Here is a 6,280-nt window from a genome sequence, read left to right as displayed (position 1 = left end):
CGTTGGGGCAGGGGGCGGTGGCACGGCGACGGCGTCGGGGCACGGGCGCGCGCGGCGACGGCGTCGGGGCATGGGAGCACGCGGCGACGACGTCGGGGCAGTGGGAAGAAGAACTGAACCGAAAATTTCACAAGTGTGGCTTATATAGACAGACCTTTGGTCCCGGTTGGTGCCGCCAACCGGGACCAAAGCACACCTTTAGTATCGGTTGGTGCCACCAACCGGGAACAAAGGTCTCTTTTCAGCAGCCCAAAGGGCGGGAAGCAGAGGCCTTTGGTCCCGGTTGATGGCACAAACTGGGACTAAAGGGTGCGCATTGGTACCGGTTGTTGGCATGAACCGGTACCAATGTATGCCTTTAGTACCGGTTGGTGGCACCAACCGGGCCTAAAGTCCTTGTGCTGCGCGCATCGCGGCACGAAAGTTTAGTCCTACCTCACTAGCTTAGGGAGCTCGAGAGTGGTTTATAAGCCCCACTCCAGCTGCCCTCTCGAACTCCTCTCAAATGCAGGCTTTCGGGCATAAACACACTGTATCTGCCTGTGGGCCTATTGGGCCTTCTACGGGCCTGAATCCTGGCCCATGGGTGGGTTTCTAGTCGTATTCACGCCGTGGTGGCCCAGTAGGTGGCGTTTTTTCCCCAGTTTATTTCTTTTTCTTTTTTGCTTTATTTATTTTATTTTGTTTCTACTTACAACAAAATACTTATTTATTTCATTTTATTTTTTCTAATTACTTATTTATTTTATTTTATGAAAATTCTTTTAGCTTTTAATGATTTTGAACGAAAAAACTTTGATAATTTTAGTTGCATCAATTTTATATAATTTTAGTTTCAGTAATACCAGAGGTTGCTTATAATGTTTTGAACAGAAAATACGTTGATAATTTTAGTTTCATAAATTATTTATGTTATTAAAGTTTATTTTATTTTGTTTCTATTTATATATTTTATTAAAGTGTATTTTATTCTGTTTCTAATTACTTATTTATTTTTTATGATATTTGTTATTTTCCATGCATTTACTGATTATTTTGAGCTATAAGATCCTGAAATTGAAAAGCACTAGAAATGAACTCTGAAAAGGTTGAAAGTTGGCATGGTATCATCATTTCACCCACATAGCATGTGCAAAAAAGTAGAGAGGGTTACGGCAAAAACTGGATGCACTTCGTGTACAAAACGGACAATCTGTTTCGAAGTATCAGGATTTCATACGGAAACTCGTCTGTTAAAACAGGCATTTCAAATGAACTACGAAAAGTTGAAAGTTGGCATGGTATCATCATAATAGTTGTGGAGAGAAAGTCTTCACTTTTTTTTCGCTTGTGTGCTTTGCTTATTGCGCCGTAACCATGGATAATCTTCATCGTTTATGAGGATGCTTGGGTCAGCCTTGACTTTGAAGGGAGGAATTTCATGAAACTTTTCATAATCTTCAGACATGTCTATCTTGCCCTCCACTCCCATAATGTCCCTTTTTCCTGAAAGAACTATGTGGCGGTTTGGCTCATCGTATGATGTATTCGCTTCCTTATCTTTTCTTTTTCTCGGTCTGGTAGACATGTCCTTCACATAGATAACCTGTGCCACATCATTGGTTAGGACGAACGGTTCGTCAGTGTACCCAAGATTGTTCAGATCCACTGTTGTCATTCCGTACTGTGGATCTACCTGTACCCCGCCTCCTGACAGATTGACCCATTTGCACTTAAACAAAGGGACCTTAAAATCATGTCCGTAGTCAAGTTCCCATATGTCCATTATGTAACCATAATATGTGTCCATTCCCTTCTCGGTTGCTGCATCAAAGAGGACACCGCTGTTTTGGTTGGTGCTCTTTTGATCTTGGGCGATCGTGTAAAATGTATTCCCATTTATCTCGTATCCTTTGTAAGTCAATACAATCAAAGATGGTCCCCTGGACAACGAGTACAACTCATCACAAACAGTGGTGTCACCTCTGAGACGTGTTTCCAACCAACTGCTGAAAGTCCTGATGTGTTCACATGTAATCCAGTCGTCACACTGCTCCGGGTGTTTGGAGCGCAGACTGTTCTTGTGTTCATTGACATACGGGGTCACCAAGGTAGAGTTCTGTAGAACTGTGTAGTATGCTTGAGACCAAGAATGCCCGTCCTTGCATATTATTGAGTCCGCTCCGAGCGTGCCTTTTCCAGTCAGTCTCCCATCATACCGCGATTTAGGGAGACCTATCTTCTTAAGGCCAGGAATGAAGTCAACACAAAACCCAATGACATCCTCTGTTTGATGGCCCATGGAGATGCTTCCTTCTGGCCTAGCACGGTTACGGACATATTTCTTTAGGACTCACATGAACCTCTCAAAGGGGAACATATTGTGTAGAAATACGGGGCCCAGAATGACAATCTCGTCGACTAGATGAACTAGGACGTGCGTCATGATATTGAAGAAGGATGGTGGGAACACCAGCTCGAAACTGACAAGACATTGCGTCACATCACTCCTTTACCTTGGTATGGTTTCTGGATCGATCACCTTCTGAGAGATTGCATTGAAGAATGCACATAGCTTCACAATGGCTAATCGGACATTTTCCGGTAGAAGCCCCCTCAATGCAATCGGAAGCAGTTGCGTCATAATCACGTGGCAGTCATGAGACTTTAGGTTCTGGAACTTTTTCTCTGGAATATTTATTATTCCCTTTATATTCGACGAGAAGCTAGTCGGGACCTTCATACTAAGCAGGACCTTCATACTGCTTTGGAGGCATGCCGTCTACTTCGTGCAAACATTGCAGGTCCTCCCGTGCCTCAGGTGTATCTTTTGTCTTCCCATACACGCCCAAGAAGCCTAACAGGTTCACGCAAAGGTTCTTCGTCACGTGCATCACGTCGATTGAAGAGCGTACCTCTAGCTCTTTCCAGTAGGGTAGGTCCCAAAATATAGATTTCTTCTTCCACATGGGTGCGCGTCCCTCAGCGTCATTCGGAACAGCTAGTCCGCCGGGACCCTTTCCAAATATTACGTGTAAATGAGAGACCATAGCAAGTACGTGATCACTGGTACGCATGGCGGGCTTCTTCCGGTGATCTGCCTCGCCTTTGAAATGCTTGCCTTTCTTTCAACATTGATGGTTGGTCGGGAGAAATCGACGATGGCCCAGGTACACATTCTTCCTGCATCTGTCCAGGTATATACTTTCGGTGTCAGCTAAACAGTGCGTGCATGCGTGGTATCCCTTGTTTGTCTGTCCTGAAAGGTTACTGAGAGCGGGCCAATCATTGATGGTCACAAACAGCAACGCCTTTAGGTCAAATTCTTCCCCCATGTGCTCATCCCACGCACGTACACCTGTTCCATTCCACAACTGTAAGAGTTCTTCAACTAATGGTCTTAGGTACACATCAATGTCGTTGCCGGGTTGCTTAGGGCCTTGGATGAGAATTGGCATCATAATGAACTTCCGCTTCATGCACATCCAAGGAGGAAGGTTATACATACATAGAGTCACGGGCCAGGTGCTGTGATTGCTGCTCTGCTCCCCGAAAGGATTAATGACATTCACGCTTAAAGCAAACCATACGTTCCTTGGGTCACTTGCAAACTCAGCCCAGAACTTTCTCTCGATTTTTCTCCACTGCGACCCATCAGCGAGTGCTCTCAACTTCCCGTCTTTCTTACGGTCCTCACTGTGCCATCGCATCAACTTGGCATGCTCTTTGTTTCTGAACAGTCGTTTCAACCGTGGTATTATAGAAGCATACCACATCACCTTCGCAGGAACCCTCTTCCTGCGGGGCTCGCCCTCAACATCACCAGGGTCATCACGTCTGATCTTATACCGCAATGCACCCGCATACCGGGCATGCGTTCAAATCCTTGTACGCACCGCGGTAGAGGATGTAGTCATTAGGGCATGCATGTATCTTCTCCACCTCCAATCCTAGAGGGCATACGACCTTCTTTGCTGCATACGTACTGTCGGGCAATTCGTTATCCTTTGGAAGCTTCTTCTTCAATATTTTTAGTAGCTTCTCAAATCCTTTGTCAGGCACAACATTCTCTGCCTTCCACTGCAGCAATTCCAGTACGGTACTGAGCTTTGTGTTGCCATCTTCGCAATTGGGGTACAACCGTTTTTTGTGATCCTCTAACATGCGATCGAACTTCAGCTTCTCCTTTTCACTTTCGCACTTTTCCCTTGCATCAACAATGACCCGGCGGAGATCATCATCGGGCACATCGTCTGGTTCCTCTGGATCTTCAGCTTCCTCTTGATCTTCAGCTTCCCCCGTTGCAGCATCACCGTATTCAGGGGGCACATAGCTGTCATCGTCCTCCTCTTCTTCGCTGTCTTCCATCATAACCCCTATTTCTCCGTGCTTCGTCCAAACATTATAGTGTGGCATGAAACCCTTATAATGCAGGTGGGTGTGAAGGATTTTCTTGTCAGAGTAAGACCTCGTATTCCCACAATTAGGGCATGGACAACACATAAAATCATTCTGCTTGTTTGCCTCAGCCACCTCGAGAAAATTATGCACGCCCTTAATGTACTCAGAGGTGTGTCTGTCACCGTACATCCATTGCCGGTTCATCTGCATGCATTATATATAATTATGTGTGTCAAAAGTAAGAAAATTAGACAAGTATCTATCTAAAGTAAGATTTTTTTTCAGAAAGAAGATAAGAACAAGAGGCTCACCACGGTGGTGCGGGCGACGAGATCGGCGCGGGCGATCGACGGCGGTGAAGACGAGGACCGCTAAACCTAGACAAATCTCGGAGGTCGAGCTTCGAGAGGAGAAAGCTTAACTAGTGTGGCTCGGGCATTTCATCGAACACCTCATGTGCATAGGAGGTGAGCTAGAGCACCCAATGCCCCCCCCCTCGCCGGCCAGCAAAAAACAGAGCACTATGGGGTGCTCTGCTCGCCGGCGATGGGGTATATATAGGCAACTCATTTGTCCCGGTTCGTGGCTGGAACCAGGACTAAAGGCCATCCTTCTGCCCCGGTTCCTGCCACGAACCGGGACCAATGGTTGTGGGCCAGGAGCGAGGCCCATTGGTCGCGGTTCGTGCCAAGAACCGGGGCAAATGGGCCCAGACGAACCGGGACCAATGCCCACGAGGCCCCGGCCGGCCCCCTGGGCTCACGAACCGGGACAAATGCCTCCATTGGTCCCGGTTCGTGGCAGAACCGGGACTAATGGGCTGGCCAGGCCCGAACGAAAGCCCCCTTTTCTACTAGTGAAACAATGTACCGGCCACTATGCTCGAACAACATACCCTCACATTCAAAGACAGAAATAATGTTCCAACATACACAAGAAACAATAGTGTTTCTTCCATATTAACAAAGTTGTACTACAAATACATCAACCCCATTGCCAATTCAAAACAAACTGAGTTCTAGGATTCATCAAAATAATTCATATCACATCATATTAGAGAAAAGGGAGGCTCTCCCCGGCTCCATTATCAAAGAAATCAATAATCCACATCACATCAGCTCCTAGAGAGCAGTCCAGAAGCCAAATAGCAACTACTACAGTTTTTGCTAACATAAAACCCCCCAAATGGATGGGTCAAGGAAGGGAAATAGTGCACCCGGACGAACACAAAAACCACTACTCTACCGCATCGTCGCAGAGCACATGCACATCACTCCTGGTCTTTAGCGGGCGACCACCTGTCTATGGAGACCGAGCCGAGGATTGCCGCATCATGGAAACTGCCCATGCGCCCGGCATGATCAAGAGTGATGAGACGAATTTGTTGCTCCTTTGAGCAACTACCGTTGAGCTCAGGGTCTATGCTTCATATGTGGAGAGCGTTGGGGGTCAGGGACCTCAATGTGGACCCATAGTTCAGCTTTATGTAGTGGAAGAGCTGCAGAACCGTTGGTCAAAAGCTCCGGGCCCTGACGGTTTCAACGGTGTGTTCTTTAGAGCCTGTTGGTCGACAATCAAACATGACATACTTGCGGTTTTCCACCAGTTCCACCACCTGGCAGGCGATTTCAAACCTCTAAACAAGGCACTGGTTGCTCTTCTGCCAAAGAAAGATGGCGCTGAAACAATTGCAGATTATCGCCCAATAAGCTTAATTCACTCTGTGGCCAAGCTCATTGCAAAGGTGCTGCAGTTCCGACTGTCGCAGTTGATCAGCTAATCTCACCAGCCCAGTCAGCCTTCATGAAATCTAATGCATCCATGATAGCTTCCTATACGTTCAAAATGCCGTCCGTTCGCTGCACCGTTGCAAAACACCCGCCCTGCTCATCAAGTTAGA

Source organism: Triticum aestivum, chromosome 7D, assembly GCF_018294505.1.
Source record: "Triticum aestivum cultivar Chinese Spring chromosome 7D, IWGSC CS RefSeq v2.1, whole genome shotgun sequence".
Lineage (NCBI taxonomy): Eukaryota > Viridiplantae > Streptophyta > Magnoliopsida > Poales > Poaceae > Triticum > Triticum aestivum.
The sequence above is the reverse complement of the archived record's forward strand: the minus strand, read 5'-3'. Positions refer to the sequence as shown.